Raw genomic sequence first — 22,636 nt, 5'->3', positions numbered from 1 at the left:
GTGTTTTTAAAACTTTTGTCTCTTAGTCTTTTGGAAAGAAATCCTTTGTAAAAGGTATAAATTTTTTTTTTATTAAAAATCCCTTAAAAGGGCTACATCACAACAAAACGTTTTCGATTTTTATAAATGAATCGTAGTGGGGTTTATAAACTTCAATGCTCTGACTGTGATGCTACGTACATAGGAAGAACTTGTAGGTCACTAGCATCTCGTTCCCTTGAACACACAAAAAGAGAGAACACTTCCACCTTTTCTCAACATTTAAAACAAAACAGTCATACTCTTAACATTCCGGAAAATGTTTCTCTAATACACAACATACCTCAAAAGAATTTCTTAAGACTGGACCTATACGAGGACTTGGAAATAATTAGAGAAAAGCAAAGTAGCCCTAACTGTGTTAACCGCCATGTGTCTTTCAATCGTGACTTCAATCCCTTACATCGTCAACTTTTTTCTTAACCTAAATTTCCAAACTTCTTTGCTGTTTCCAAACTCTTTTTTCATTTATATTAACTTTTCCTCCATATTTACTCATTTAACAGATGACATTTCTAACATCAACTCATTATCCCTTAACTTCTACTAGTCTTCCAAAATAATCTACTTTAACTTTTTCCACAGTTTTTACTAAATCGACCAGTCACAACTCTAACACTATTTGATCTCTTCCACTAAATTTTCATAACTTATTGCCATTTGATCAGGTTTTCGTTATAGGTCCAACTAAACTTCAGAAAAATATTTATAAAAGGTTTTTATACTAATTCTTCCACTCTCTTATCCATGGGATGTGGGGTCTGGTTTCTGGGGCGCCCAGCCTTTTTCATCACACCTCATTACAGTAAACAATTCTGATATCAAATCACAAATTATTCACTACCTTCTAATTTTACACATATTGCTTGTTTTCCAATACACCTACATACATCTATCCAGTTTTAAACCTTTTCAATTCAACTCGATAACTTGGTATAAAAAATAAAAAATAGAAAAAATCCCTATTTCATAAACATGTTTAGTCCTAGATGCTATGTTACATAAAAGGACCTCATACTTTTGCCAGGTTATTAGTTCATTTGATATTCTTCTTCACTTCCAATATCAACACTCAGGTACCTTAACCAATTAATTCACATATCATTATATCATATCAGTTTCCTCCTGTGACTCATACAACTTATCTTAATTTCAACACTACTTTAATATCAGACTTCCATTTACTATAGACTCTAATTTACTCTGCCATTGGTACAATTAAACCAAACACTCCTTTTAATTCATAGTAAATCAAATTTTCAACAGCACAGTTGGACTTACTTCAATTTGAATAGGAACATGTATAGATGGCTGCATAGATTGTGGCTATTTCTCATTATAAAAATCATTTCATACTTCACGTTCATCTTACATATTCAAAGTACTTACTTAAATGTAATTATAGCCACAACTTTGTTGATGTTTGTTATTACTAGGTAAATTTTCATTAAATATTTTACTAACAATTAGTTGGCTGTCGGAATACAGGGTAAATTCCACGTCACGTTGTCCATCTGTCTTTTGACACCTTTCAGAAACATCACTCATTTTGCATTCAGTTGCCATTAAGTCATTGAAATATGATCAACTCAATTTGGATCCCACGTGTTGGGAAACCTGTATACCTTACCTTAGGGCATTATCCTGTTTGCCATGTGACCATCACAGGCCTTTTTACTGAAGTATGCACTTTTAAGGCATCTATATTTTATGTAAAGGGTTTTTACCCAAATATTTTTCTTTTGTGGCTCAGCTAGCATCCAGTTTGTAAGTATAACCAACTTGCTCTAACCTTTGTCAAAATTTAAATAATAACTTTATATTCATTAAATCGGTTATACTTATTTTTAGATCGAACACTGATGATGATTTTTTATAAAAATCGAAAACGTTTTGTTGTGATGTAGCCCTTTTAAGGGATTTTTAATAAAAAAATTTTTATACCTTTTACAAAGGATTTCTTTCCAATTTTGTGATTGATGGTATACAGCCAACTACAGGAAAACCTTTTTCTTTTCCTTGTGGATTTCTTAGTCTTTTGTTCATAAGTCACCTTTTATCGAGACGTAGCTTCTTTTTCAAAATATACCTAAAAATGTAAATTATAAATAAATTTTCAGATTATTAACAGGTCTCTATAACCGTAATTAACCATATACAAATATGTGGTGGATTCGACAAATATTCAAAATATCTCGATAAACACTGGCTTATCGAAAAAGTACTAAGAGGCAAAAAAGTTTTAAAAATAATTTGTTTAACTAATAGTGCCACAATAATAATTTAATTGGAACGTACACAAAAGTTTGGGGGGGGTTTAAGGGCACAAAACCCCCATAAAATTTGTATGGGTGCACAAATTTTACTTAATTTTTTTTTAAGACATTGCTTTCGTAAAAATGCCACATGTCAATTTTCAATAAAAAATCTCTGAGAGTTTTCGATATATGAAAAAAAATCGATTTTCATTTTGTAACTTCAAAGGGCTGTAACTTTTTTTGTGTGCACTATTGTATATAGGTAAGTGAGGTTCAATCAACCTATTTTTGACCCCAGAATCTGTGGTATAATTTATGACCAATCTTTTCGGGACACCCTGTATAATAAGCAATATAAACGTTTCTTGAAAGCATAATTGAGTATCGAATGCAGCCGATTTTGATTCTTAATTGTTATGGCACTAATTGTTTTAAAAAAAGGGACTGCGTTGGCTTCTATTGGTGATAAAAACTTTTTTTAACTCGGTCACTGCCACGCCGACACAGTGTGTCGGCACAAGGGTTTAATCAATGGTGTAGTGATGTTGATTATAATTATTTTCGAGTATTCGTTACAAATCGTTACTTTTGTATAAAGTAATCATTTAAAGTATTCGTTACTTTGATTACTTTGATTACTTTTGTTACTTTTGTATTTGAGTACCGGTAATCATATCGAGAATCGCATTTCTCAGTACATATTTTGTATTAATAGTAGGATACTTTGATTACTATGATTACTCTTGTATTTGAGAACCGGCAATTTGCAATTTGCACTGTGCACTAATTTTACAAGACCTTGAAAACGACAAAGAAGACATTGAACAAGCAAATAATGTCATAACGAAAGCACTAAAAGAAACAGAAAGGGAGTGCTGCCCGACTGTCGTGACCCATAAAGAAAAATTAAGCCAAAATACCAAAGAGTTAATAAGTAATAGAAGACAGTTGACGGTAAAATACGACTCCAACTACACAACACTGAAGAAATTAAATAAAGATATCCACCGATCAATCCGAAAAGACATAAGAGAAAACAACACAAGAGAAATAACTCACATAATTCAAGAAAACAAAGGTTTAAAAGTTTTGAGGCGTAATACGAATAACATCGGTAACAAAAATATGTACAAAATCAGAAACAAAGATGGCAACATTGCCACGGATAAAGCCGAAATCCTCAAGGTTGTCGAATCGTTTTATCGCGAAATGTATGAGAGCACCAACGAAAGGCAAGATCAGCCCCTGCCCAAAATCACAAACCAAGGATCAGAATTAATGCCAGAAGTAACACCACATGAAGTTAAAAAGGCACTTTCAGAAATGAAAAATAATAAATCCCCTGGCGATGACGGAATAGTAATCGAGGCAATCAAACAAGGTGGAAATAAAATTATCCAGGCTTTGGCCAAACTTTTCACCCAATGCATTTACCAAGGAAAAACTCCTTCTCAATGGAACAATGCAGTTATTGTTTTATTACACAAAAAGGGTGACATAACAGATCTGAAAAACTACCGTCCTATCAGTTTGCTATCACACATATATAAACTTTTCACAAAAATTATCAAAAAAAGACTGGAGGCTAAGTTAGACTTCTATCAACCTAGAGTACAAGCTGAATTTAGATCTGGATATAGCACTAACGACCACTTACTGGTAATAAAAAACCTAATAGAGAAGTATGCGGAATACAACAAACCATTGGCACTGATATTCGTGGACTACGAGAAAGCATTCGATACCATAAGCCAGCAGAAAATGTTAAAAGCATTGACAGAATGCCGAATAGACCATCGCTACATTAACATGATCAAATATATCTACCAAACGGCAACGGCTAGCGTAAGACTGTCTGAACAACAAACAAATACATTCTGTATACAGCGAGGAGTACGGCAGGGAGACACCATCTCACCAAAGCTGTTTACAACCCTTTTAGAACACACACATTTAAGAAGGCAGATCTAAACGAATATGGTATCAATATAAATGGAGAGAAGCTCAGTCATTTGAGATTCGCAGATGACATCGTCCTTATAGCCGATCGTATGGATGATGCAATAATAATGTTGAACAAATTATATTACGCTTCCTTAGAGGTCGGACTAAAGATTAACATCAACAAGACGCAAGTAATGACTAATCTGGTGCTAAATCGCAATATTGTTGTTGATGGAATGGATATTGAGCAGACTGCATCTTATAAGTATTTGGGACATGAAATTCGGTTGGGACGAGATAACCAGACGTGCGAACTCCCACGTCGCATAGGATTAGCCTGGGCAGCGTTTGGTAAACTTAACTATGTATTTAAATCGGACTTGCCCATATGCCTCAAAAGGAAAACAATGTGTGTTGCCGGTACTCACTTATGGAGCCGAAACATTAACACTAACAAAAAAGGTAGTGAACAAGATTCGCGTAACTCAGAGGGCTATGGAGCGCCAGATGTTGGGTGTCTCCCTGAGAGACCGAATCCCAAACGAAGAAATACGTCGTAGAACAAAAACAATAGACGCTGTCCAAAAAATCGCTTCGCTTAAGTGGAATTGGGCAGGACACGTCGCCAGATTGCCAGACAACTGATGGACAAAACGTATTGTCGAGTGGAGGCCGCGAGAACAAGCACTACGGAGCAGAGGACGCCCACTAACCAGATGGGCCGATGATTTGAAACATGTTATCGGTAACTGGATGCAAGCCGCACAAAATAGAGATGAATGGAAAGAGCTGAGCGAGACCTATGTCCAGCAGTGGACGCGTACGGGTTGATGATGATGATGATGATGACTAATTTTACAATATCTTGAGTTCTAATTCTTGGATTTAAGTGTAGTAAACGTTTTTTCTTCGTTTTTTCTTAAGGAACAAATTTTATTTGAAATATTTTTTTTATCTATTTTAGTTTATGAGCCAGAGCCTTATAAACAATTAAATTGTTTATAACAAATATTTGACCACTTGGATCGAAATCCACCCTCGAAATTTGTAATCAGCAGCCAAAAATCCATAAGAAACCGTTAAGTGTGTCCATCAGAATTAAAACCGACACAGTGACCTCTATTTGGCGCCTAGACTATTATTCAAATTATTTTTATGGCCGTGTTTTTAAAATATCGTACCGTAGGCCTCGCAATAATCTCAATTAAAAAGTGCATATTTTATCCCTTAAAAGTTTCATAAATAAATAACCAAAAATTTGCTGTTGCAAGGACTGGGGAGTTTCTGATATCTCCCTTTTTAACTCGGATTCTTCTTCTTGTAGTCCGCTTCGGATGTTGGCGACCATCATGGGAATCTGTACTTTTTCACACTGCTGCTCTAAAAAGATTTGTGGTTTTTGTGTTGAACCACGTACGTAGATTTATCAGCCAGGAAGTTCTTCGCCTACCTAGTCCGCGCTTTTCTTCTACTTTTATTGCAAGATTAGTTGCAGCAGTCCATATCTTACACTGTTCCTCATGATGTGACCGAGGTATTCGTTTTTGACTGTTTTTATTGTGATAAACAGCTCTTTTTCTTTTTGTATTCTCAGCAAAACAACCTAATTAGTAATGTGGTCGGTGTAAGATATCTTCAGGATTCGACGATTAAGTCACATTTCAAAAGCATCAATTTTCTTTAAGGTGGCGTCTGTGGGAGTCCATGACTCAACTCCGTACAACAGTATAGGAAAGATATAGCATCATAGTAGCCTGATTTTTATGGGTATCGACAGATCATGACATTTGAATAATTTAGCCATTTTTTGAAATGCAGATCTTGATTTCTCTATTCTACATTTGATTTCTATGGAATGGTCCCAATTTTCATTAACGTTCGTACTAGGTAGGTGTATGTTTTTATTTTTTCTATTTGTTGTCCGTTCAGACTGATTTGTCCAAATTGCTGGTACTTCTTAGAGATTATCATACATTTTGTTTTCTTAGTGTTTAGTGAAAGTCCCTACCTCTGACTGATTTCTGCGATTCTGTTCATTAATTCCTGGAGGATTTCAGAACTGTCAGCGAAAACCACCGTGTTGTCTGCGTGTCTTTTGATACATTCTCCGTTAATTCGAATTCTGGCTTCAACATCATCCACTGCTTCTTGAAAGATTTCCTCAGAGTAGATGTTAAACAGCAGTGGTTATAGTATGCATCCGTGACGGATCCCACGTTTGATTTTGATATCGTCGGATTATCCTGCATCTGTCCGGATAGATGATGTTTGATTCCAGTACAGATTAGTGATAATCCATTAATCACAGGTGTTTATTCCAATATTGGTTAATATCTCCGTCAGCTTGTCGTGCTTTACTGTATCGAACGCTTCATGGTAAGCAATGAAACATGCGTAAATATCACAATTTCCGTCTCTACATCGTTGAAACAGCACATGTATACTAAATAGAGCCTCTCTTGTAGCCACTGCATTCCGAAAACCAAACAGTGTACGGCTGATTTTTTCTTCGCACAGTCTATAATATAAAATATATATTCTTTGATGTATAATTTTTAGAAATAATTTTAAAATGTGGCTCATTAAGCTGATGGCTCGGAAATCACTGCAAGATACGGATTTTGTTTTCTTTGGTAAAGCAATAAACGTCGATTTCAACCATGTTCTTGGTATTACTCCGCTTAAATATATCATTAAATATTTTGGTTAGGCGTTGAGTACCGCCGGTGCGGTGTTAAATAGTTTTATGAATTCAGCATATGCATTGTCAGGTCCAGGAGCTTTGCCGTCTTTTAGTTGTGATATGGCACTTTCCACTTCATCTGATGTGATTGGTAAGTGATCACATATTATGTAGGATGAAGGTTGTTCGGATCTAGTATCATCAAAAAGTTCCTGTATGTATTTTGTCTTTGTCTATTTGATATACTCGGATTAGGTTTCAAAAATTCACTAATTAATGCACACTTTTTCACCCATAGCCTGGGCTATATCTTATATTAAATACATAGTTTGCGTATTCTACCAAGTAGCAACAAACAGAAACTTGTCTCATTTAGATTTACTGTACTTTAGTCATTTTTTGCTCGGTAATCTAAAAAGCATCTTTCAGGAATCGTTGGTTTTTATTGCCATGTTCTTGAACTATATCAGTTGACGATGTCGTTTTACTACATTCGTATATGAATTCATTTTTTTTTACTTTTTTAACTTCTCTTTAATAAACAAGTAAATATAGGTAAAGCGAGACTATTTTACCGGCGAACATATACAGAGTAAGTTGTGATGTATGTGCCAAATTGTGCCTCAGAAGTCAAAAATAAAAGATTTTACTTAATAATAATGCGTATCAGAACTCGACTCTGGGCTACAAACAAGTAGGGGAGTGCATTTAGATTTTCACTTCGGAAAAAATCAAACAAGATAAAACTTTTCGTAATTTCATTAAGAAATGTTTAATAAACAACACATCAAAAAGTTCTACTCGAGAAGTGGGTGCTTCATTTTTTATTAAACAAATGAACAGAGAAGTTAGATGTTTTTTTAAATAACTCCGAAAATATAATTTTTAGAAAAAAACTAACTTGCCCATTGAAAAATTCAGAAAATTTTACAAAAAAAACCTTATATAAAGATTTTTCTAAAGTTAAATCTCTAGATTCTGTAATTTTTTATTTATAACGCTAAAGTTACCCTTCTCACACACATTGGCGCACTGTAAACTAGCGTTGGAAGAAGTGCACGGTTGAGTTTTTTTAATGTAATTCTTTAACTAATGGATCAAAAGAAATTTTACAAATTGGACATGAAAGAAGATGAAATAAGCTATCTTATGGTTGTAATAAAAAGAAATAAAATGTATGGACATAAGTACGGTGTGGGCGGAAAGTGAGCCTTACATGAATTTTGTTTAAAAATGATTTAAAAATGTGTAACTAATACAATTTTACTTATAAAACCCTCAAATTTGCCCAACTTACCTCTCAATAATCTTACTAAACGATATTTTATTCAAAAAAAATCTCAAAAATTTAATTCAAATAATACGATGTCTCAAAAAATGTAATATTTGAAAACTTGAAATGTAGAACGTAGTTTTACAGAATTTCCACCACTTTAAGACGGTATTACTCAAGTTTGAATAAATCTAATACAATTTTTTTGCTATATTTTTAAAGCTTGGGATGTAATCTTAAAAAAAACACTAAATTATTTTAGTTTAAACATGAAATAAACAATTTCTTTTTGAGAAAAGTAAAAAAGATAACAAAAATGTAATACAAAAACCGAAAATGACCAGCTGAAAATATGTATATACAGAGTGATCAAAACTTTTTTCTGTAAAACTTACCTAAAATACATTTAATAATAAGCTTCAACAATAATAAATGTTCAACAAAAAAAATGTTTTTAGCTCTTATACAGTATGTCTGCGCAACTTGGAACCTATTGATAACTTTTTTAATATCAGTTTTACGAAAAAAAGTTATTCTTTATAAAATACTCTGCATCTTATATAACATAAGATGCAACCATCAAATATCAAATTTCGTTAATTTTGTACGAGGTCTGTCAAAAAATATGAATTTCACTCAAGAGTAAAGTACCTTTATATTTCACAATATCGAAAATTTTTATAAAGAAAAGTTGTTTGGAATTAAAAACTATGTTCCAATATGTAATTATATTCTTCTAATCGAAAATTTGTTTTTTTTTAATATTCTTTCTAATACATTTTAATTTTTAATAGGACTGTGAAAATTATTTGTTTATCTTTTTTTTAAGAATGAAATTCCATATTTGTTTGATTGGATTCTACTTGTTTTTCAATTAAATATCCGCCATTTTGGATCCGCCATTTTGAAATTTAAATTTTTAATCTTTAATTCAGATTCAACAACCTCTTAAAAATAAAGACAATAAATGTTTTAGAAAAATGTTCTTTTTTATGTTCTTTTTAGAAAATCCGCATTTTGGATCCGCCATTTTATAGTTTATAATGTTAACATTTAAGTTAGGTTTATCAAAGCTCTCAAAAATAAATATATTATGTAGAAATAAATACATTTTGTAAAGAAATTATGATTTTACAACTATTTTTTAAGTTATTCGCCATTTTGGATCGGCCATTTTATAATTTAAATTATCAAAATTTGATTCAGGTTCAGCAACCTCTCAAAAATATCCACATATATGTAAACAAACACGTTTTATAAAAAAAATTCGGATTTTACAACTACTTTTTAAGGATTTTTAGGAAAAAATCCGCCATTTTGAATCCGCCATTTTGAATTTGCAAATTGTAATGTTAGATTCGGGTTCAGCATAATCAAAACTTAAATAAAAACATTTTTTATCAAAATAAAATGTTGAATTCACCCACATTCTTAACATTATTTATACAAAACAATTGTTATTGTTTAAACAATTAATAAACAATTAGCGGCGAAATTTGTGAGTAGAACTTTTTACTTTAACATATTTATAAACTAACAAAAAAAGTTTTAGAAAAATATAACGTTGTTTGATTTTTTCCGAAAAATTGTATCTTTTCGTTCTAATTGCACTCCCCTAAAGACTACGGTATTAGATTCGCGCTAGATTATAAAGAGCATCAGATGTGTCGTTTTATTTGGTAAAACAATGATATTTGGTAAAAATTGACGTGTAGTAAAAATCTAATTATCTTTACTGATCCAAATTGTAAGATTTTAAAATATTTACAAGCCGATATTTAAATATATATCATTAAATATATATTTAAATATTATTAAATATAATGAATGTGTTGCATGTGTGAGTCCATACTAGTGTAGTAAAGAAAAGAGAGACGTTCTCACAAACAATTTATTTTACTACTGACGACCGGTTTCGCTGTTTACAATTTATACAGCATCATCAGGTCCGGTTAAAGTAAAATCAAATGCTAACTCTGTCAATCAAATAAAGAGTTAACTCTGAGTCAGTTATGAATGATTTTAAATTTTGACTAATTTGGACAATTTTAATATTTTTTAAATATAAAAAAGTTTTAACAAATTACTACTGTTCAATTTTATATTCAACTACAATTTTTAAACAGAGAAAATAAATATTCACAAACAGATCATATTTATTACACAAACGAACAATTTTTCTTAAAGTCGCACACCCAACACAACATCTAACTATCATATAATAAAAGCTACATTTATAAATAAGATAACATCACCATAGATATAATTAAAATAACATTACTATATATAACTAACAAATTGGATTATCGGTTTAATGTCGTATTTTCCTACTAAACCCTTCAAGACCCCATCGATGTTTAGTTAATATATTACATTGAAATCTTTCCCTTCACCAGCCATCCCTCTAGCAAGGTGCATGAAAAGTATGATATTGAATACTACTACTTTTTTCCCTTATACCGGAAAGTAAGTATATATCTTATACTTGACATACTATAGTTTGCCGCTGCACATGGATGCGTGCATGTTTGTGAGTATGAGGATTGTACACCATGCGCGCGTACATGTGGGTATTCATGTGCATGCTTTGACAGATGTACTTTGATATTGGCTGTATCATTAAAAATTTATTCAAACCAGACCACCTAACTAACTCTGGTTTTTTGTTTTGTAGCAATTGATTTTACTTTAACCGGACCTGATGATGCTGTATAAATTGTAAACAGCGAAACCGGTCGTCAGTAGTAAAATAAATTGTTTTCTTTACTACATTATTAAATATCTGTACAGCCGATTGAGAGAAATATGTTAGTTTACTGTAGAAGTAAAAAAAGACTTCGTTTTGTAGCTGGTATATATAAATTTTATTAAAAAATTTTCTTTTAGCATAGTAAGATTTGATCATTTTGAGCAGTGTATGATAGGTCTGACATTATATTATATTTATTATGACAGACAAATTATAAAATAAACAAACAAACAGCCACTGGTAATCGCCTTGCAGCGAGACCAAAAACAAAAAGAAGAAGAAGAAACAAACAGCTATTTTTGAGGTTGAACAGAATAAGTTATAGTTCGTCTGCTATAACTTTTCCCATGCGTCACGATTCATTTTCAAACAAATTAAGTCAAAACATAAAGTGAAACGAACGTCCATGTGTATAGGGTTAAGGATCCTATAATGAGACCCGTTCCTAATATGAGACCCCTGTCTCTAAAGACTCGTAAGTGCTGCAGCCTGGTGAGTGAGGTAAAAACTAAGCTCTGGTAGTATTTCCAGTAGGCTGAGAATAAATCGAATGTCTGTGATTTAGTATTACCAGTCAGTAAAGTTTTTATGTTTTTTGCGAGTCATAAGTTTTTTAATCGGTGTAGCTCAAACTGAATTTTTATTTTTAAGGTGAGAGAAAAAAACACCTTGGTAATTAGTTGATAGCTACTTAAATTGGTTACAGAAACACACAATTATAGTGGCGCAGAAACCAATCCTAAACTCAAAATACGGTCTAAAAAGTTCACACGTGGTTGCTCCTAATATGAGACCCTCAAGTGTGCCTAATATGAGATATTTCATATTAGGGTACTGTAATGTTTTGAGTATAGCATCATGTCTTTTTACTATTTTATTGGGAAATAAGCCGCAATTTAAGTTAAAAATGAAATTTATTGATGTTTAGACTTTCAATTTTTATTTTTAACTTAAATTGTGGCTTATTTAAAAAAAATTGCATAATATGCCACAAATAAAGAGCTTCAGAACAATATAATCATGTCTACAGCATGTAATACGGTTTATATCCAGAGCAATCCGTTAAAATAATTTGTATCACCTGTTTAACCTATATAACGTGGTGTCTGATATTAGAGGATACCACATGGTCTCATATTAAGACACCTTTTTTTAAGTTGGGAATTTTGACATTTTTAAAAAATTAATTTATTGGTAAAAAATATTAGTTAAAAATTAATTTTGAACCTGTTGCAATATAATAGCATAATTATCTGACATATATCTAATTTAAGACTTCTTGAGTCCATAAACTTTACGATTACCATGAGTTTTTAAAAAAGGGTCTCATATTTGGACCCCTTACCCTATACATTTTGTATACTGTTTACTATATACTACACACATCGGCGTACGTTTCACTTTATGTTTTGACTTAATTTGTTTGAAAATGAATCGTGACGCATGGGAAAAGTTATAGCAGACGAACAATATTTGACAAATTTTAAGATTTGGCAGTGACAGCATGTAAATAATAAGTAGTTATCCTTCAAAATAGACTGCTCAATTTTCTACAAAATACGCTTTAAGGGTCGTATCAGTTTTTTTTGGAACCAGCTGTACCTTTTACTTTACAAAGGATCCTGTATTTTTTGTGATTTATGGTATACATCCAGCTACAGGAATTTTATTTTCCTCGTGGGTTTCTTAAAAAGCTCCAAGTTGGACAAAACTTTACATCACAGAATAACAAACGTTTTCGGTCTTAGCAGACCATCATCCGGTTAACCAGCCACATAAATGGGTCACATGACCCTTGAATAACAAATTTTAAGCCATATTTGCTTAATCTGATACGCCAACAAGTCGATGTTAGAAGATTAAAAATTTATAAAATGTGCTTCTTCATCTTTGCTTCAAGTTTGCACAGTCCACGTGCTGGTTTTATGAGGAAGAGGAAGTCGGACCAACTAAGCAGGTTTTATGAGGAAGTCGGAGTTGGTCCATAAAGCCAGCACGTGCACGGTGCAAACTTGGAGAAAAGATGAAGACGCACATTTGATTAATTTTTAATCTTCTAACATCGACTTGTTGTCGCATCAGATTAAGCAAATATGGCTTAAAATTTGTTATTTAGAGGTCATGGGACTAATTTCTGTGGCTAGTTTCAACTACAACGATCTAGAGTCTAGAGTTTAACCTGATGATGGTCTGCTAAGGCCGAAAACGTTTGTTAATCTGTGATGTAAAGTTTTTGTCCAATTTGGATCTTTTTAAGAAAATTTTTTAATAAAATTGATATATACCGGTTACAAAAAAAGTGTTTTTTTCTTCTACAGTATTTTTGCTATGATATATAGCCAATTATAGAGATTTCCCTTTTTATGTTAGTTTACCTAAAGAAACCTAAACAATATAGAGGCATTTCATAACTACTGACCCTGAGCAGTAAGATATAATTGTGGTTGGAGTTGCAGAGACTTCTGAAGACTCAGAATTTTGAATGAGATACATTTTTGCTTCTACCATTTTACACCTTTGACCAAATTGGCAAAGAACCCAACCCAAGACCGATAATAGGGCAACGTAGACTCCACGATATCTCAAACGATAACGGATAAGGCTCGTAGAGCAAACATAGGCTAACAATATGCTTGTAAAGTCTACTATATTCCAACATAAAAACATTCATAAACAGATTTGGGTCTCTAATGACAACTACACGGAACCAAATTGACTACGTAAAGTTCTGGATATAGGAAGTCTCAGGGGAGTAGATCTCAGGAGATACAGATCATTAGTGAGAGCAAAAATTAGGTTGAGAATATCATCACAGAGACTTGAGGCCATCGGTACATAATTCGCAAATATTTTACGGCTATCCCTACTTTTTCTGTCTTTACACGGCAAATTACGTGTAGTAAAATTCACACTGGTATGGATATGTAAATATTACTAGAATGTCATTCTATTTGACAATGTCATCAGTAACTTTAAAAAGATGGCTTTTGAATGTTCTTGGATAACTGTTATTTGTATAATTGAAAATTATTAATTCAGTTAATAAATGTGATAATTTTTTCACTAACTATGTATTCAGTGATTGTAATAATTTATATGTACAACAAAAACTAATACTCAATCGAGAAAAGAGGAAAAGTGTTAAAGTGATTTTTAACGAAAACTTTTCGTTTATAAATTCGCAAAATGTGTGTGTTATTGCGTTGCCGTTCCTACAATACTTAGAGCAGATTTATCGATAGAGTCTTATGTAGTTTTGTCTTCTGAATCCAGATCTGAAAACGCTATTTCGATATCTCTAACCGTCTTCGAGATAATCGACCTCAAAGTCTAAATTGTGACGTCACAATCCTTTTATTTTCTGCCGACACACTAAACGTCAGCTGAAATCGTTGCTTGTAAGTAGGCTAGTTTTTAATCTGAATTTGTTAAGCAAGACATAGAGGTTATTTACATTATTTGAATTTGACACTTCGTGAATGTCAAACTAAATTTTAAATAAAGTATTAATAAAATATCAATGACATTTGATAGTGAATTTAATTATTATATAAAATAAATACGATGTTCAAAAATACAATTTGAGTATATTTTGAAAGCAATACTTTATTAACAATTTTAAAAAGGTTTATACGAGTATACGGCCTCCCCTTTAATGGGAGTACCTAACACCTAATGATAAATGGACTGTTCCATTTCTTATGAAATGAAAATTGTTATTATAGTCGGTTCGCTAAACTTAGCTAAACAATTTTTTTGTTTTTTGTCAATTTTGCTAAAATTGGCAAGATTATTAATTATTTAGTAATTATTAACTATTTAGTAATTATTTTTTTTGTCAAATTGGTAAAATTACTGACTAAAATCACTAGCCAGTTGTGTCTGAGTTTAGCGAACCGACTATATGAAATGTTTTTTTATGGCATAGACTTGGGTGTCAATTAGCCAGTCACAACTTTTTTGTTTTCTATTCATACATAAAGAAGGCAATGAGGTCCTTAGAGTTCCATAGCAAACTCTTCCACAGCTCTCTACTCAGTTCAAAAGCTACAGGTGGCCGCTATGGACTATCCAAGTTGCTCACCACTTTTCTCCATTATATATCTTCTTCTTCTTTTTCCATATGTACATAATAATAATAGTCTCCCGTTTTATACCGCTCACGTGGCTTTGGGAGTATAGCAGGGTAGTCTGCTATATCTAGGGCCTACGGTATACAAGGAATGTGACAGGGCCAGTGCTACGCTTCAACCGCCTATTATTACCCCTGGTTTTACCCAAGGTACTTACTCATTTTATTCAGGCTGAGTCGACCTGGGGCCTATAAACATTTAAAAAATGTCTAGTTGTTCTTGCCGGCGGTAGGATTTGAACTCCGGACCACCGGCACGCTAGCCTAGCACACTACCACTCGGCTACGCCGGCCCATACATAATATATCAAATTATCAGGATTAATAAATTTAGAGGTTAATTTTAGTTTCACAGATAAATTTCATTAAACGATCATATATATTTTTGCTGTTCAGAGACAATAGATAGGATATATTGAAAGGTGGAAAAACATTACATTTTATTAAATCTTCGATTAAATTATAGCTGTGTGGAATGTAATTTTCGCACTCAAAGAAAGTGTGATTCAAATCACGCACCTTCTGACATTCAGTACAAATATTTGAATCAAAAACTTTAATTCTTGCTAGATGTAGAGGGAAACATGCATGTCCAAACTTCATTCTGATTAATGTTGTTATATATCTTCGAGGTACTACATAATTGTTAAACCAATATATATTTGGAAAAGAAGGTTGAATCAGTGAATACTGAGATTTGGATTGTTTACAAAGACCTCACCGTGATTGACTCCACTGATTTTTAACTCAATGCTTAATAGTGTCAACTAAATGATATGCAACACTTACGATTATTTGAAGTACCATACTCAATAGCTTTTTTAGCCAAACTATCAACATATTCACTATGCGTTAGTCCTATATGAGCCTTAACCCATAAAAAGTTCACTCTTCTTTTATTTTTATGAATTTAAAAAAGGATTTTCTTAATTAGTTAAATTAATTAGTTTTCTTATTTAAATTGTTATTGGGAAAATCTATAGTTTGAATATATGAAATGTTGTTTGGAATAAAAAATTATGGTCTGATATGTGCAATTACATCCTTCTAATGGAAAAAAATATTTGAAGATTTTTCTCAAATTATGGATACTAACAACATTTTTATTTTTAACTCTTTTATTTTTAATTTGACGAAGAAAAGTTATTCTTCATAAAAAGCTTTTCATGGTCTGAGATTTATGATGCAACCATCGTATATCAAATTTTATTAATTTTATACGAGGTATATAAAAATATAAATTTCGATCAAGAGGAAAGTACCTTTATAGTTCACAACATTTAAATTAGAATGATATAATTGCACATTAAGAGGATCGGTACGTATTTTCGGCTGCAATGCAATTCAAATGGGGATTCATTTTTTTCGAATCCTGAGAAAACTAATAAGTATTTTTGAAAAATTTAAACGCAGAATGAAAGATCACGTTATTAGCAAGGGCCGAAAGTCCTTGAGAACTTCTATAATGTTTATTTTAATAAGTTACAGGGGTGAAAAACTAAGAGAAAATTTAGTGTGATTTTTAATTTCAAATATATCATTCAAAATAAACTTTTTATTTATTCTAAGGGACTTTCGGCCCTCGGTAATAATTTAGTCTTTCATTCTGCGTTTAAATTTTTCAAAAATATTTATTGGTTTTTTCAGGATACGAAAAAAATAAACACAATGCCGTGGTAATATTTTCCAAATCTATTTTTGTCTTACAACGCACTCAACCGAATATAATATTGTCAGCATATATTGTCAGTCAGACACTGACAGTCAGTGACAGTTTTAAATATTTGACGTTTAAATTACTTGATTAAATATATCGGGAATATTTTGAGTTGTTGATTAAATAATATTGATACTGTATTTGATAAATAATTGATTTAAGACGTGAACTTAATAAAAAGTTATTTATTGTGTATTATTTGTGGAAGATCCAAGCAGAGAATACATCAGGATAATAATCAATTGTAAGCGTTCCATAACAATATATTATTAAAAAATCACTTTAACACTTTTCGTCTTTTCTCGATTGAGTATTAGTCTTTGTTGTACAAATAAATTATTACAATCACGGAATACATAGTTAGTGAAAAAATTATCACATTTATTAACTGAATTAATAATTTCCAATTATAAAAATAACAGTTATCCAAGAACATTCAAAACCCATCTCTTGAAATTAATGATGACATTTTCAAGTAGAATGACATTCTAGTAATGTTTACATATCCATACCAGTGTGAATTTTACTACGCGTAATTTGCCGTGTAAAGACAGAAAAGTAGGGATACACGTAAAATATTTGCGAATTATGTACCCATAGCCTTAAAACAAAATTTTTAATTCTAAACAACAATTTTGAACATCTTTAACAACAAAATACTTGGATCACAGATTATATCCTCGTGTATTCTCTGCTTGGATCTTCCATAAATAATAAACAATAAATAACTTTTTATTAAGTTCACGTCTTAAATCAATTATTTATCAAATACAGTATCAATATTATTTAATCAACAACTCAAAATATTCCCGATATATTTAATCAAGTAATTTAAACGTCAAATATTTAAAACTGTCACTGTTTTGTCATCATATTCTATTTGACTCAGTGCGTTGTATGACAAAGATAGCGACTGTTCGATTTTGAAAATATCACCACGGACATAATGTCCATTTTTTTCGAATCCTGAAAAAACTAATAAATATTTTTAAAAACTTTAAACGCAGAATGATAGACTAAATTATTATCGAGGGCCGAAAGTCGCTTACAATATATAAAAGGTTTCTTTTGAATGAGATATTTGAAATTAAAAATCACACTACATTTGCTCTTAGTTTTTCACCCCTGTAACTTATTAAAATAAACATTATAGAAGTTTTCAGGGACTTTCGGCCCTCGGTAAGAACGTAATCTTTCATTCTGCGTTTAAACTATTCAAAAATACTTATTCGTTTTCTCAGGATTCGAAAAAAATGAATCCCCATTTAAATACCATTGCTGCCGAAAATACGTACCCATCCCCTTAAAACGAACGAAGCATTGGGACAGTGTAGGATCGAGAAAATTCAAAATGAGGAACAGGAACAGGAAATTAAACAACATCTAAATATAGTAGACCAAATCAACGATATCGAAAAGCTGTGGCAACAAATAGAAAAATAAATTACAGAGACAGCAAACCTAATAATAGGAAAACGTAGGATGAGAACAAGGAAATAAAGAAACGACAGGAAGTAAAGAAAACTATACATCACACCGACAAAGAAGAAAACTAATTCAAGCAAATATACAAATCAACATCTTCAATATCAAAGAAATCTGTCATGATAATGGTTTTACATAAAGTGTATGCAAGGAGAAAAAAAAATGATGGTGTTAAGTTCCAGGTACATATTCGTAAATCGTAATAGTAAATACAAGCATTTCAAAAGTTTAGAAGTAGTAAAAACAAGGTATAGCTATATAATTATTACGCCGAAACAGTGATTAATGCGTTGGAGCTTCTATTAATTATTCAAAGGCATTACTTATTAAAGACAAAGCAACGCAATAAATTTTACCATTAGAATAGCTACCAATAGCAAAACTTCAACTTAAACAACTAAAATACACATCGCAAATTACGAGTGTGCAATAATTTATTGTTTTATTTTAAGAAACTAGATAACTTTTCTTATTCTGCGGTACATATTTGTACTTACAATATATCGATATGTTTAATCTCTATGATTATAAAATAACAATAGAACATCATTATTTCAATGTGAAAATTAAATTTTTATATTATTTGTGGTATTGACCACTTTTGTTTAAGAAGCAAAAGAACAAATTTATATTGATCTCGGGAAAAACTAAACTAAGGGATAACCGAAAATGTTATGTACCGAGATATAGGATTTGTACATCAAAGGATCAAAGGGATTCAACAACAAGGATGCTGCCTGTTACCCACTTTACTTAAAATATACCCAGAAAATGCTTTAAAAAGATGGAAACAGAAATGTAGTAACAGTCAGGTATACTACTCACCAATACTATGGTATATACGCTCAACTTTGCAGACGATAAGGTAATAGTGGCTCAAGATTATGACGATTTAAATTACATGGCCAAAAAAAAATAAAGTAAATAGTATATATGGAGTGTAGAAGTCCATACAAAAAAAAACGAATACTTCTTGTGCATTAGAGGACAATAAAAAGGCCTCATATTAGATGACATAATTACGATAAAGCTTTGTCACGACTACAATTATCTAGGTACCTACGTACATTCAACCAACTTACACCTCTAAAGGATTAACGGATTACATTCACAATGAATATTCACAATTAATGTAATCCGTTAATCCGTATGCGGACATATGTCCACAAATGCTTCGTTTCCGAGATACGGGATGTTGAATTTTTTCTTACCTACTGATGATTTATTTATTGCTCTAAAAAATTGGTGGAGATATGCAAATGAAATTTGGTATCAGGATAGATGCAAGAATTGAATTATGTTAATAGTAGACAAGATTTTAATATGCCAAAATACAAAAAAAATAAAATAAAAATAAATTTACATTTAATAAATATATTTTCACTATACCATCTTCATTTTCATTCACATGAAAGAAGAGATGTATTTTAAAAAGTCACATTATTTCATTGAATCTTTTCACATCCAATATTTAAAATCAACATCAAACGTCCGTAAAAATAAAACAGTCAAACTGTTAAAACTAAACGTTAACTTTGAAAAACATAAAAACCCTCGAAGAAAAATATCCGAAATTCTAAACCGAAAAAAAGAGAAACCAAAAGAGAAGCAATAAAGCAATGGATAAAAATTATTTAATACGTATCTAATTTTTAGTGTGTTAAAAATTATGAAAAACAAGGTGTGCCCGATTGCCCGATATAATTTTATCCAGATTATAATTAATTATTAATTAAAAAATGAGCTTTTTTTTATAAATTCTACTAAAATTAAATGAAGTAAAAGACATACGTACTCTCAATCATTAATGATTGAGAGTACGTCTGTCTTTTACTTAATGTAAAATGAACTCTCACACGCAACCCATTCAACATCTACTAAAATTTTTTCGGCCCGAGCTATTATTTTAGATTTTTTGGAACATTCGAAACAAATTTTCAAGGCTTAAAAATATAAGTAAAAAATTAAAAGCTCAAAGCTTATATTATTAGTTCTTGACACGTATTTTGGGATTGTTTCATTTTAAAACATTATTTTTTAGTTGTTAATCCCTCCTTCCCATAAGGAATCTTCCTCATTAACAATTAAAAAAATATATTTTAGAATAAAAGATGGCAAAAATTCTTATCGGAACCTGACAGAAGGTTTGAACTTGAATTTAGGTACTTGATGATTAAAAAATATTATTTTTAAACGCTTTTATTTAGTCCAATAGTTTGCGTCAAATCTTTAGACGTTAATTTGAGTGCCTTTTATCCAATGCAAATGAATGAAAATTTGCAGACATATGAATTCGCGGGAACAATACACTAATAATCAATAAATTTTTTTATTTTTATTAATTGTTTAAATAAAAAAAAAACGATTTTAATGGAAAATGCTCAAATTCTGTTGTTTTTTACAATGTAAATACTTGAAACTTTTACGGATTGTAGCTAATGATATGAACTATACATAATTTCACTTTTTACGTTAATTGTTTACGTTATGCTTAATAAATAAAAAATAAAGTTTCAAATTTTTTGCCGATTCCGACTACTTTTCATGTTAGTACATCATAAGTTTTATACATATTTTAAGAAACATGACGATATATTTTAATGTTTGAAAAGTCTAAGACTAAAAAGTAAAAAATAAAAAAATATGAAAAAAAATTTTTTTTAAGAAACGCTTTTCTTTAGTTACAAGTGACTAAAATTAAAAATATTATAAAAAATAAACTAAAAAGCAAAAAATAAAAAAAAATTGGAAAAAATCTAACACATTCCTTAAAGAAAAGCGAGGGGCGAAAACCGTTTATTCGATGAAGACGCGCCACGCTTTTCTTTGACGAATGTGTTAGTTTTTTTCAATTTTTTTTTATTTTTTGCTTTTTAGTTGATTTTTTTATAATATTTTTAATTTTAGTCACTCGTAACTAAAGAAAAGCGTTTCTTAAATTTTTTTTTTCATATTTTTTTATTTACTTGTGTTTTTGGGACTTGAAAATCGTAATTTTTCGTTATTTTTTCAGTTTTAAATAGATTTTAGTAGAATTTATAAAAAAGTAATTTTTTAATTATTGATTAATTATAGCCTGGACAAAATTATATTCTTGTTTTTTATAATTTTTAACATACTAAATTACATATCAAATAATTGTTATACATTAAACATGTCGTCCTTATATCGAATCCTCTACTATACATAATCTCGTAAAGTACTGTAATATGCTAAATGCAAAATAAAATAAAAATAAACTTACATTTAAATATATTTTCACTTTACCATCTTCATTTTCATTCACATAAGATCTATGTATTTAAAAAAACCACATATTTAATTGAAACTTCTCACATTGTTAAATCCAATTTTCTTCTTAAATCAAAATTTCTTAAAAATAAAACAGATTCAATCTGTTAAAATTTATCTTCATAAAACACAAAAACCCGCGAAGAAAAATCTCCGAAAATTCTAAACCGAAAAAAAATAGAAACCAAAGAAGGGTTGTTGTTGGTCCGATGACCCATGCGGAAGTGTTTATAGCATGAACCATTCGAGAGGTTACCGATACAATGGGGCACAATGGGGCTGACCTGACACAACGTCTGTCGCGTGCCATCGATGCCGCTTTTGATGAGAGGCTTGCACCACCACTTATTTTGATCCGACACCCGATAACAGGGTTGGACTTGGAATGAGAGCTTTCAATATGCAACTGTCTTTATTTGTAGGGCATTTTAAATATGGCAAATAGGAGTTAGGCACGGCAATATTATGAATCCATTACTATTCAAAATGTATAGTGAATCCATATTTGAAGAAGCATTATTATCTGGAAGTGAAGAAATAATTAACAAAAACTATTAATAACAAAAGATATGCACATATCCCTGATTATGACAAGCTCTGCTGAAAAACTCAAACTACTACTTAACAAAACAAACAGTTTCTGCGAAAAATATGGACTAAAATTGAGTATAGAAAAGACTAAATATATGATAGCTAACAAAACAAATATACAAACAAATATACATTTGGGAAATGTACTGATAGAAAGGGTTGATAAATACAAATACCTGGGAACCTGGATTTCAAAAAATAATGATCAAATAATAAAAATAAGAGCCAGGATAAAAACAGCAAGGAATGCGTTTATAAAAATGAAAACAATTCTCTGCAGTAAAGACCTTAGATTATAACTAAAGAATAAGATCTTGCTCTCAGTTGCTACATGTTTTCCATACTGCATGGAAAACAAGTAGCAACTGAGAGTCAGATCTTATTCTTTAGTTATATAATCTAAGGTCTTTACTGTAGAGAATTGTCGACAGGACTTGAAAGAATACCTAAATAATCAACAGCCATTTGAAATGT

At 31.1% G+C, this 22,636-nt stretch overlaps 1 protein-coding gene across 1 annotated transcript in view; it reads right to left on the bottom strand.

Moving 5' to 3' along the window:
* The window catches only part of LOC126881166 (protein atonal-like), a 37,833-nt gene extending 16,011 nt beyond the window's left edge, over positions 1 to 21,822 (bottom strand). The window contains exon 1 of the mRNA XM_050645244.1: positions 21,525 to 21,822. The gene's annotated coding sequence lies outside the window, so the exon portion shown is untranslated. The remainder of the gene's footprint in view (positions 1 to 21,524) is intronic.
* Between the last annotated feature and the right edge of the window lie 814 nt (positions 21,823 to 22,636).

The sequence above is a fragment of the Diabrotica virgifera genome, chromosome 3 (assembly GCF_917563875.1).
Source record: "Diabrotica virgifera virgifera chromosome 3, PGI_DIABVI_V3a".
In the NCBI taxonomy this organism is placed as follows: Eukaryota; Metazoa; Arthropoda; class Insecta; order Coleoptera; family Chrysomelidae; genus Diabrotica; species Diabrotica virgifera.
Note: the sequence above shows the minus strand (reverse complement) of the source record. Positions and strands in the feature narration are given on the sequence as shown.